The sequence below is a fragment of the Mobula birostris genome, chromosome 12, assembly GCF_030028105.1.
Source record: "Mobula birostris isolate sMobBir1 chromosome 12, sMobBir1.hap1, whole genome shotgun sequence".
NCBI lineage: Eukaryota > Metazoa > Chordata > Chondrichthyes > Myliobatiformes > Myliobatidae > Mobula > Mobula birostris.
The window spans coordinates 100,799,877-100,812,296 of NC_092381.1; the positions used below are offsets into that span (position 1 = coordinate 100,799,877).

Below are 12,420 nucleotides of genomic sequence, written 5' to 3' on the forward strand. Positions count from 1 at the left end.
GTGGACAGTTGATGTTTTGGTTGATACCCTCCACCTGACCTGAAAGATAGAGGGGAGATAGTTGTCATTAAAATATGAAGGGGAAGGGCTGGAGGTGATAGCTAGATCTAGATGAGGAGGAATGTAGGCAGATGGGGGCTGGGAAAGTGGGAATAGTGACAGAGGCTGGGAGGTGGGAGTATCTGACAGGAGAGGAAGGTGGATGATGAAATAAAAATGGAGAGAGCAATTGGGAACAGTAGGCCAGGGGAACCAGTGGGAGGAGCGTGTGGGTGATGGGTTGATGGAGTGGGAGGAGGAGGAAGTATCAGGGTGATGAGGGCTTGGTGAATTTAGGAGGAACTGGATACATCAGGAAGAGAGAGAAAGGGGACAGAGGGGGTGCAGGTTACCTGAAGTTGGAGAATTCAATGTTCATGCCATAAGACACAGTAGCAGAATTAGTACATTCGGCCCATCAAGCTGCTGCACCATTCCATCATGGCTGATTTATTATCCCTCTAAACCCCATTCTGCTGTTTTCTCCCCATAACCTTTGATACCCTTATTAATCAAGAACCTATTAACCTCTGCTCTAAATATACCCAATGGCTTCACAACCATCTCTGGCAATGAATTCCACAGAATCACCAACCTCTGGCTAAAGAAATTCCTCCTAATTTCTGTTCTAAAGAGACATCCCTCTATTCAGAGGCTGTGCCCTCTGATCCTACCATTGATTTGTAGATTAGAGTCATGGAGGTGAGCAGAGAAACCATCCTCTGACTCACTTGTCCATGCTGACCAAAATGCCTATTAAAGCTAGTCCCATTTGCCCATGGCGGTGTGCTGTTCCCCTATTTTCTATGTGGCCTCATGACTGGCAGTGGTGGAGGCCACGACAGATAGTTGGTGTGGGAATGAGGAGGGGAATTAAATAGATGTCAATCCCAGGAGGTTAGTGTCTCCTTTAGCAGGAATCCATGGACAAACCAGAATGCGCATCACAACCACACTGGGCATGGTGATCAGTAGGCACCATGCTCTCGCTGCTCCTGATGCTTGAGCTGTGTAACAGTGGCACATGGTTGAGGGGCTGTAACTCTTAATAGTTCCATCTGATGTGCTGTGGATCTGTATGGCACAGCATTCTGACAAGCTGCATCACTGCTTGGTACGGAAACTGCACTGAGGTGGACAGGAAGGCTTCTCGACAGGTTGTCAAAACTACCCAATGCATCACTGGCACCAGCCTTTCTACCATCAAGGGTCTATATATAAGAAATTCTACAGATGCTGGAAATTCAAAGGAACAGACACAAAATGCCAGAGGAGCTCAGCAGGTCAGGCAGAATCTCTGGAAATAAATAAATAGTCGACATTTCGGGCTGAAAAAAAGACAGTTACTTTCCCCAAGCAGTGAGACTGATCAAACCTCCACCCATTAACTCCACTAAAGTTTATTATTTCCTATCAGTCACCTTATATAGCGCCTAGCATCATATTGTGGACATACTGTATACAAGCTATCTTATGCATTTATATTTATTGTGTTTATTTTATTATTATTGTGTTCTATATCTTTTGTGTTTTATTTTGTACTGTATCAGAGCTGGAGGAACAATTTTTTCATTCTCCTTTGCACTTGTGTACGGGAAATGGCATTAAACAGTCTTGAATCTTAGTACAAAGTAAATCACTGCAGGAGAATCAGAATAGCCTCAGTGTGTGTGACACACTCCTCTTCCAGGAATTAGTGTGGGTTTATTATTATCACATGGCCAAGGTAGAATGAAAAACTTTATTTTGAATGCATCCATACAGGATTATCACATCAAGTACAATGAGGTAGGACAAGGGAAAACAATAGCAGAATGCAGAGTGTAGTTTTCCAGTTACAGAGTAAGTGCAGAGCAGTAGACAGGAAGAGTCCATTTTGTCGTACAAGAGGACTGATCAATATTCTTATAACAGTAGGATAGAAGCTGTCCTTGAGCCTGTTGGTACATGCTTTCAGGATTTTGTATCTTCTGTCCAACAGGAGACGGGAGAATGTTTGGAGTTGGGGGGGGGTCTTTGATTATGCTGGCTGCTTTCCCAAGCCAGTGAGAATTGTAGACAGGATCCATGGATAGGAGGTTGCTTTCCATGATGGACTGAGCCATATTTACAACTCTTTGCGGTTTCTCGAAGTTTGCCGTGGGCTGTGTTGCTGGATCAGTGTCTATGTACTGCGGCCCTGAGGATGCCCTGGCTGAGGAACATGTGAGCAGTTTATCTTGCACCCTATACCTGTGCAGCTTAAATTGTCAGGTCAGGATACAGGGACCTGCAGGTGTTGTGACTGGAGATGACCCAGTCCCACCACTCTACCTGGGAGGTTCAGATAAACTGAAAGGAAGCTCCTCTGTGATATCATCCTTGAACAGTATGGTTGCAGCCCTCCCCCCCCCCACCAACTTCACCAGAGCTCCTTGGGAGGGAATCTGTCCTCCTTCCCCAGTTTCTGTCCTCCTTCCCCAGTTTGGCCAACAGGAGGTCGTCACTTTGCCCAGTTTTCCATAGATTAGCCAATATCATCATTACCCCCCCCCCCCCGCCCCCACCATCTAGTAGCAATGAGGAATGTTCAATAAATGCTGGAGTTGCTGGTAACATCAATGTTCCATTAGTGAATAAAGTAGAGCACAGGAACAAGCTCTTCAGCCAATCTGAAGTCTGTGTTGAACATAATGCCAAATTAAACTAATTCTCTTCTGCCTGTACATAATCCATATCCCTCCATTCCCTGCATTTTCATGTGCCCATCTAACAGCCTCTTAAACACCTCCATTCTATCTGCTTCCATCACCACCGCTAGTAGCCTGTTCCAGGCACCCACCATTCTCTGTGTAAAAAAACATATCCCACACATCTCCGTTAAAATCTTATCCCTCTCACCTTAAAGCTATACCCTCTACAATCCACCCAACCTGTGCATCTCATAATCTTATAAACTTCTATCAACCTCCCACGTTGTAGAAAAAAAACAACTGAAGTTTGTCCAATCTCTCTATATAGCCTCTTATTCAGGCTACATCTGGTGAAGCTCTTCTGCACCCTTTCCAAAGCCTCCACATCCTTCCTGTAATGGGAGACCATTACAATGCTATCACATTCTTCTTGGAGTCTGGTGACTCAGAATCAGAAATGAATCAGGTTAATGTCACTGGTATACGTGTGAAATTCGCTGCTATGCAGCAGCAATAGATAATAATAAAAAAACTATAAATTACAATAAGAAATATACACCTAAAAATTTAAATCAAAAAAGTAGTGCAAAAAAAGAGAGCAAAAAAAGAAAAAATATATAGAGCTAGTATACATGGGTGCATTGTCTGTTCAGAAATCTGATGGCAGAGGGGAAGAAGCTGTTGCTGAAACATTGAGTGTGTGTCTTCAGGCTCCTGTACCTCCTCTTTGATGGTAGCAATGAGAAGAGGGTATAACCTGAATGAAGGGGGGCCTTAATGATGGATGCCCTCTTTCTGGGGCATCACCTTTTGAAGGTGTCCTCAATACTGAGGAGGCTGGTGCCCATGATAGAACTGGCTGAGTTTGCAACTTTCTGCAGCTTTTTCCAGTCCTGTGCGGTGGCCCTGCCATACAAGACCAGTTAGAATGCTCTCCATGATATTCCCATAGAAATTTGCTTAAGTCTTTTGTGATATAGCAAATCTCCTCAAATTCCTAGTGACGTATAGCTGCTGTCATCCCTCCTTTGCAATTGGATCAATATGATAGACCTTCACAGAGGTCAACACCCAGAAACTTGAAACTGCTCACCCTTTCCACCACTGATTCCTCAAGGAGGACTGGTGTGTGTTCCCTCGACTTCCCCTTCCTGAAGTCCACGATCAATTCTTCGGTCTTACTGATGTTGAGTGTGAGGTTGTTGTTGTGACGCTACTTAATCAGCTACTGTACACTTCCTCAATGCTTTCTGAAATTCTGCCAACAATAGTTGTGTCATTGGCAAATGTATAGATGACATTTGAACTGTGCAAAGCCACTCAGTCATAGGTGTAGAGAGAATAGAGCAGTGAGCTATGCACGCAACCTTGCAGTGAGCCAGTGTTGATTATCAGCAAGGTGGAGGTGTATTTCCGATCCATATAGACTGTGGTCTCCCGCTGAGGAAGTCAAGGATCCAGTTGCTGAGGGAGGGACAAAGGCCCAGGTTTTGAACTTTGTTGATTAATACTCAGGATATGATGGTTTTGAATGCTGAGCTGTAATCAATTAACAGCAGCCTGGCACAGGTGTTGCTATTGTCCAGGTGATCCAATGAGATTGAATTGAATTGAATTGACTTTATTACTTACATCCTTCGTATACATGAAGAGTAAAAAACTTTACATTACGTCTCTGTTCAAATGTGCAATTATACTAATTTATAGTATAAACATTATGTGCAACAGGATAGTCAATATAGCATAGAGATACAGTTGCGGCAGCGTGAATTGATCAGTGTGGTGGCCTGGTGGAAGAAGCTATCCTGGAGCCTGCTGGTTCTGGCTTTTATGCTGAGGCACCGTTTCCCGGATGGTAGCAGCTGGAACAGTTTGTGGATGGGGTGGCTGGAGTCTCCAGTGATCCTTCGGGCCCTTTTTACACACCTGTCTTTGTAAACATTTACAACTACAGGTGCACTGAGCTGTCTGCACCACTCTCTGCAGAATCCTGTGATTGAGGGAAGTACAGTTCCCATTCCAGGCAGTGATGCAGCCAGTCAGGATGCTCTCAATCGTGCCCCTGCAGAAAGTTCTTAGAATTTGGTGGGCCATACCAAACCTCTTCAACCATCTGAGGTGAAAGAGGCACTGTTGTGCTTTCTTCACCACACAGCTGGTGTGTACAGACCACATGAGATCCTCGGTGATGTTTATGCAGAGGAGCTTAAAGCTGTTCACCCTCTCAACCCCAGATCCATTGATGTCAATAGGGGCTAGCCTGTCTCCATTCCTCCTGTAGTCCACAACCTGTTCCTTCTATTTTTGTGACGTTGAGGGAGAGGTTGTTTTCTTGACACCACTGTGTCAGGGTGATAACTTCCTCTCTGTAGGCTGCCTCATTATTATTTGAGATTAGGCCACTCAGTGTAGTATCATCAGCCAATTTAATTAGCAGATTGGAGCTATGGGTGATGACACAGTCTTGGGTATACAGAGAGTAAAGGAGGGGTCTTAGTGCACAGCACCTGTGTTGAGAGTCAGAGGAGCAGAGGTGAGGGAGCCCACTCTTACCACCTGCCGGTGATCTGACAGGATTGCATCTGCTGTAGCCCTGTTGTGGTGATTGGCAAATAGCAGCGAGACCAGGACCTTGCTTAGGCACGAGTTGGTTCTGGCCATGACCAGACTCTCAAAGCACCTGCTGTGAGTGCAACTGGGAGATAGTCATTGAGGCAGCTCACCTTGCTCTTCTTAGGCACTGGTATGATAGTTGCCCTTTTTGAAACATGTGGGAACATCCAACTGCAGCAGTGAGAGTTTGAAGATGTCCTTGAATGCACTTGCCAGTTGGTTGGCACAGGTTTTCAGAGCCCTACCATGTACACCATCAGGGTCTCACACCTTGCAAGGGTTCACCCTCTGGAAAGACATTCAGACTTTGGCCTCCGAGGCAGAGATCACAGGGTTACTGGAGGCTGCAGGGATTCAAACAGGTGTAGTTTTATTCTTCCTTTCAAAGCAAGAATAAAAGACGTTGAGCTCACCTGGGACTGAAACATGACAGCCATCATGATGTTAGGTTTCACTTTGTTGGAAGCAATGCCTGCAAACCCTGCCAGAGCTGGCATGTATCCGATTCCATTTCTAGCTTCAATCTGAATTGATTTTTCGCTCTTAAAATAGCCTTCCGTAGCTCATACCTGGACATCTTGTATAGTTCTGGATCACGGGTCTTAAAACCAACGGAGCTAACTCTTAGCAGATTATGAATCTCCTGGTTCATCCACAGCCTTTGGTTTGGGTATGTCCAGTATGTTTGTGAAGATAGTTGGTTCCACACTACCACCTGTGTGTTGGCTCCTCTGGTTCCACACTACCACCTGTGTGTTGGCTCCTCTGGTTCCACAGGTGGTAGTTGGTCAGAGACTTCTTCAAGCTGGCCTGGTCGATATCCCCTGCAATTCTAGGGAAAGCAAAAGGGTGTGCTGTTCATGACTGCTGAACACGGAGTTGAGCTCCTCCTGTGCCTGCCTGACTCTGACCCGAGGCAGAATGTACACTGCTACCAGGATGATGGCGGAAAGCTGCTTGATAATATTTGACCGCTGAGGTGTGCTGGACTGAGACAGAACCGCCACATCTGTGTTCAATGACAAGTTGATCACGAACAATGCTCTGCCTCCTCTAACTTTAAATGACTTAGCGGTCCTTTTTTACGGTGGATGGTGAAGACTGTCTGAAATGGTGGGGGTGAGCTTGTTTCTGTGAAGCAAAGCACACAGCAATCCTTGATATCCCTCTGGTACTGCAGTCTTGCTCTGAGGTCTTCGATTTTATTTTCCAGAGACTGTACATTCGGCAGCAGGATAGTCGGGTGTGTGTGTGTGTGGGGGGGGGGGTGCATAAGGGCTCTGCGTTTCAATCTTATTTACAGACTAGCCCGTTTTCCTCATTTCCTTTTTCTTAAAGGGGGAACTCCACTTGCAATCTGAGTCTGCAGTCTAGATTCTGCCGGTTTTGAAGGTTGATAGATTTTGTAAATCTCTTAAGACAATGTTGCTTACTGAAGTACACATGGCTGTGAGACTGTGGATTTCTGCTGTAGTAGTCCTAAACGGGAATATTTGATGATTCTCTTCGGAGCTGCACACACAGAGTCTCCATGTATCGGCGCCATCTCAGATTGTAGTGTAACTCCAGCTGTTTAGCTCAACTTACATAGTGCAGCAACAAGCAAGCTGCTGGAGGAACTCAGCAGGTCAAGCAGCGTCTGCAGAAGGAAAAGAATTGTTGACATTTCAAGCCGAAATCCTGCAGCAGGACATGTACTGTCCTGAGAAAGAGAGAAATTCCAAGCCAGGACTTGGCAGAAGGGAGGATATTTCTGTAGGTGAAGGGAATTTGATGAGGAAATGATTGGGGGATTATTTGATGTGGGGGTATTGTCTGTAGAATGAAGGTGGGAAGATATAATGGGGGAAAGGTGAGGTTTGATTTGAAAGAGAGGAGAAGACTATATATGCAGAGAGTGGTGGGATGTGATGCAGTGTATGGGGAAGGGGTGTGCTGGTTAGTGGAGAGCCACCCACCTTGGGCTCCTGGGCTGACAGTTTGTTGCCCTCGTTGCTTTGAGCCCCTGTTGTCTGACTCAGGAGTGGGTACAGAGAGCGGAGTGTCCTGAACCATGTCCCACGTCAGGCTGGAACATAAGCTTCTAATTCAGTCCCGGTTTGTTTGTGTTGTCCCAGCACGGATTCTCACAAACAAGTGTTACGTAAGTGCCGCATTCTGGGTGCATGTGAGAAGGGTTGCATAAACACGGGACAGGCACAGTGATATGGGCTAAGTGAGCAGCAGGACACAGCCATCAGGCTTGGCAGCAGCGGCTGGTTCTCTGCCAGCACTGTGTTGTTGTGTACTTGTGAAGCTTTACTTGTGAGTCTCTCTGGCGGGGGCGGGGGGGGGAGGGCGAGGAGGGGTGATAAGGAAGGGGAGATAGGCGATAGGCAAGGGTGGGAGATGCAATAGAGGAGGTAAGGGAGAGGAAAGGGGGAAGGGAGGGGAGAGGAGGGGAGGTGGTGGGGGGTGAATTTAGATATTGAGGGGAAGGGTAAATGATGGTGAGGGCATAGCAGGGAAGTACAGGCCAATTCTTCAGGACCACTCTGCTGAGGAAAACTCTCAGCGGGATTGTTAAACTTTGTTCTTTTTGATTAGACGTTATGAATTCCAAAGGAATACTCTGAAGAGTATGTAGCAGGTGAGACCCTGATGGGTTATCCAACTTAACGGGTTCAACAACTTGGAAAAGTGAGGATAAAGTAAAAGGGAAGGAGAGGTTCAAATTCCAAAGTACATTTATTATTGAAGTATGTATACATTATACAACCTTGAGATTCATCTCCTAACAGGCAGCCATAAGACAATGAAACTCAAAAGAACACATTAAAAAAAAAGACCGTCAAACTGCCAAGGTGCAGAGAAAAGAAAACAAATCATGCAAACAATAAATGCAAGCAAATAGTGTTCTGAGTAGTCCACAAAGAGAGTCTGTCCGCAGATCCCTAGTTCAGTGCAGAATGGAGCAATGAGTTGAACTGGCCCATTCCTTGCGTCGGGCGCTGACATTCTGACCTTTCCAATTCGGCCCAGGCTTCATCAAAACGCCGGGTTCAGTCGTTTTGATACACTCTGGGACCTGGACTCCGCCACCTCGATTCAGCCTGTATCCAACCCTTCCTATTTTAGCCCAGCACTTAATTTGAACCTCGGGTCTTCCTTGCTCTTGGCAGTGGGCCCGCTGCCTCGCTTTACCCTGGTTCTGCTACATTGAATTGCCTCCAAGTTCAAAAGGAAGTTACGGGTGATTTTTTTGTGATTATCGTTTACCAGAAAAAGAGTGACTAACAAAGTACACTCAGACCCCGTATAACACTACCCTGCATACCGTTGATTTGTTACACCATGGTTATTCAATTCTTTATTGAAATTTTTAAAAATGACAACAATTCAACAATTCATTCTAAACAACACTTAAAACTTCTCAAGAGCGCCCACCATTACAGTAAACATTCAATCAGCCAATGAGAGTACTTTACATACACTCTGATCCACTCACAGCCAATCACGTGTGAGTTCACACTCTGCCTCCCCTGCGTGTGTAAACATTCTTGCCCTCTCGCCAATCTATTCCTTTTTCTCTTATGCAGGATGTCTGGAAACCAGCCTGCAACTTCCACTGAGATGTCTAGGAAAAGCATTAACATGGATAGGAAACTGCAAGTAATATTGTGTTTGGAAGGTTGATGTTGACACCTGTTTGAAATTGGCTACATCGATGATCAGAACAATCATAAAAACTGCAAACAAGATAAAAGCTTCTGCAACAGTGATCTCGAAGTTATCATCAATGAAGGTGACTTGTTTATGGAGCCATTTGCTTGAAAAAATAAAAAATAGACTAAATATATGGGTGGATGACCAAACTCAATGAAACATGTCCGTAAGTCAGCTGATAATAATGCAAAAGGCAAGAAGCATCTTCAATCATATTCAAGATGAAGAAACGTTGGTAACATTCATAGCCAGCAGAGGTTGGTTTGATAGATTTAAACAACGCAGTAACCTCCAAAGTATACGCATCTCAGGTGAAGTGGCTAGTGCAGACAGCAAGGCACCCAGGATTTTCCTGCAACATTGAAGAAGAAAGCCCTTAACTCCGAGTGGAGTCATCGGGACGCCGTCGTGACGGTGTTCTTTTAGCAGGCTTTCTTGTTTTTACGAGGCCAAGTTGCTAGCTCAACGCTCAACCCAGCACAGATGGAAAGTGTGCAAGGGGGCCGGCTGGATTCGAACTCAGGAGCCTTCGCTCTGAAGTCTGGCGCTGATGGCACTACGCCACCAACCAGCTTGCAACGCTGAAGACCACAATCGAAAAGGATGATTATCCTCCCGAGCTTGTCTTCAAGGTAGATGAAACAGGCCTCTTTTGGAAAAGAATGCCTTCTCGTACTTTCATCTCCCAAGAAGAGAAACATGCATCTGGGTTCAAGGCTATAAAGGACTGGTTAACTCTCTTGCTAGGAGACAATGCTAAAGGTGACTTCAAGTTAAAACCTATGATTGTGTATCACTCTGAAACACCATGAGCAATGAAAGGCATTTATAAGTCAGGTCTACCAGTGATTAGGAAATGAAACAAGAAAGCCTAGGTGACAATTGATGTTTTCCAAAATTGGTTTGTTTCACATTTTTGTTCAGCTGTGAAGCAGTACTGTGAGGAACATGACCTTGAACCTAAAGCATTATTGGTGCTTGATAATGCCCCAGGCCATCCTGAGCATCTCAACACCCTTTGGACCTACATTCCTGTAGAAGCGGTTTAACTTCCACCCAACTCCAACCAATGGGTCAAGGAGTAATATCAAAATTGAAAGCCTACTACCTTCATTGCACATTCAAGCAACTTGTAGAGGAAATAAAAAGGTTAAGACAAGCAATCCATAAGACAATTGTGGAAAAACCATAACATCATGAAAGCTGTAGAAAATATCAAAGCAGCCTAAGATGAAGTAAACAGCATGAATAGAGTGTGAAAGAAACTATGGCTAGAAGCATGCAACGACATCCTAGGATTTCAGGTGGAACCAGTCGTCTAAAACATCGTTGAACTGGCCAATGAAGTGGGATTAGAGGTTGTTAATGATGATGATGAGTTACTGCATTCTCATGGTGAGAGCCTTAGTAAAAAAGAGCTGCAAGAATTGGCAGAGCAATGCTTCCTGGGTGAATCTGAGGACGCGAATGGAGAAGAGGAAGTGCTCCCATGTGAAAGGGGTAGTCCCGTAATGAAGGCCAGCGCAATGTGCGACCAGGGGCAGCTAGGGACAAGTAGGGGACGAAGCAATCCAGCAGGTGGTCGGTGGGACGCTTTTCTGCTGGCACAAACAGGACAGGCAGAGACAAAGGAACGGGTGTCAGCGTCCACGGAGGGCCACCAGAAATGTCTCTTCGAAAGGGACAGAGTCCCATCGATTCCGGGATGGCAGGCGAAATGAGAAGTGTGCCCCCACTGGAGAACCTGAGACCAAACCGAGTCAGGCACGAAGAGGCGATTGGAGGGTCCATTGCCTGGGTCAGGTTGAGTCCGTTGGGCCTCTTTGACTATGGCCTCGATCTCCCAGGTGAGGGCAGCCAGTACTCAGGATGGTGGAAGGATGGTCTCGGGGTTGGGAAGGTCCTCCTCGGAAACGTATTGATGGGAGAGAGCATCGGGCTTCCCGTTCTTGGACCCCAGACGATAGGTGAGTGTGAACCTGAAGCAACCAAAAAATAATGCCCAACGTGCTGGTCGGGAATTCAGGCGCTTGGCGGTTTAGATGTATGCGAGGTTCTTGTGATTGGTCCAGACGATAAACGGATGTTCTGCTCCCTCCAGCCAGTGCCTCCATTCCTCTAAAGCCAGTTTGACGGCCAGTAACTCCTGGTTCCCTATGTCGTAATTTTGTTCGGCAGGGGACAGCTGGCAAGAAAAGAAGGAACAAGGATGAAGTTTTTGGTCAGGCCCGGAACGTTGGGAGAGGACTGCTCCCACCCCAGAGTCGGAGGTGTCAACCTCCACAATGAATTAACAAGAGGGGTCTGGTTGGACTGGGATGGGAGCGGAAGTGAAACGCCTCTTCAAGAATGCTGAGTCAGCTTCGGGGTCCCAGTGAAAAGGGGTCGGAGGTGAGGTGAGTCGAGTAAGGAGCGCTGCCACCGGACTGTAATCCCTGATAAACCAGCGATAGAAGTTCGCAAACCCCAGAGAACGCTAGAGTTGCTTGCGTGTCGTGGGTTTTGGCCTCTCCGCCGCCAGCCGGATCTTTTCGGAATCCGCTGTCACTCACCCGCTCTCGATGATGTACCCTAAGAAGCTGACTGAGGGGACATGAAACTCGCACTTGTCAGCTTTAACGAATAGTTTGTTCTCCCAAAGCCTCTGTAGAACCTGACGGACATGGTGGATGTGTTCCTGAAGACTGCTGGAGAAGATTAAGATGTCATCCAAATAAGCAAACACAAAACGGTTAATAAAGTCTCTAAGGACATCGTTTATCAAGGCTTGGAAGAGGGCTGGGGCATTGGTGAGACCGAATGGCATGACCAGGTATTCAAAGTGACCAAGAGGGGTGTTAAAAGCTGTTTTCCACTTATCTCCCTCCCTTATTCTGACCAGATGGTAGGCACTTCGTAGGTCCAACTTGGAGAAGATGGTGGCTCCATGAAGTGCTTCGAAAGTAGAATTGATAGGGGGCGGTGGATACTTGTTCTTTATGGTTATGCTATTTAGACCTCGATAATCAATGCAGGGGCGCAGTGAGCCGTCTTTCTTCCCCACAAAGAAGAAACTTGCACCAACAGGGGAGGATGAGGGTCGGATAATGCCTGCTGTGAGAGATTCATTTAGGTAAGCCTCCATTGCTTCCCTTTCTGGCTGGGACAAGTTATACAGCCGACTGGTAGGTAGAGGGGCTCCGGGGAGGAGGTCAATAGCACAATCGTAAAAGCAGTGTGGAGGCAGGGAAAGTGTTGCTTACTAAACACTTCTCCCAGATAGTGATACTCTGCTGGAACTTTGGATAAGTCGGGGGTTCCAGCGGCAGATGAGGTCGCGGTGACTTTCACAGGGGAAAGGGCCGATTGTAGACAAGTGTAGTGACAGAATGGACTCCAGCTGACTATCTTC

General features: G+C 46.3%; 1 long non-coding RNA gene across 2 annotated transcripts in view; it reads left to right on the top strand.

Moving 5' to 3' along the window:
- Nucleotides 1-12,420, top strand: part of LOC140206150 (uncharacterized) — a 72,361-nt gene that overhangs the window by 34,657 nt on the left and 25,284 nt on the right. The window contains exon 3 of one of the 2 annotated variants that reach the window (XR_011888073.1): nt 8,903-11,841. This is a non-coding gene — a long non-coding RNA (uncharacterized lncRNA). The remainder of the gene's footprint in view (nt 1-8,902; nt 11,842-12,420) is intronic. The other variant, XR_011888074.1, reaches the window with a different exon arrangement.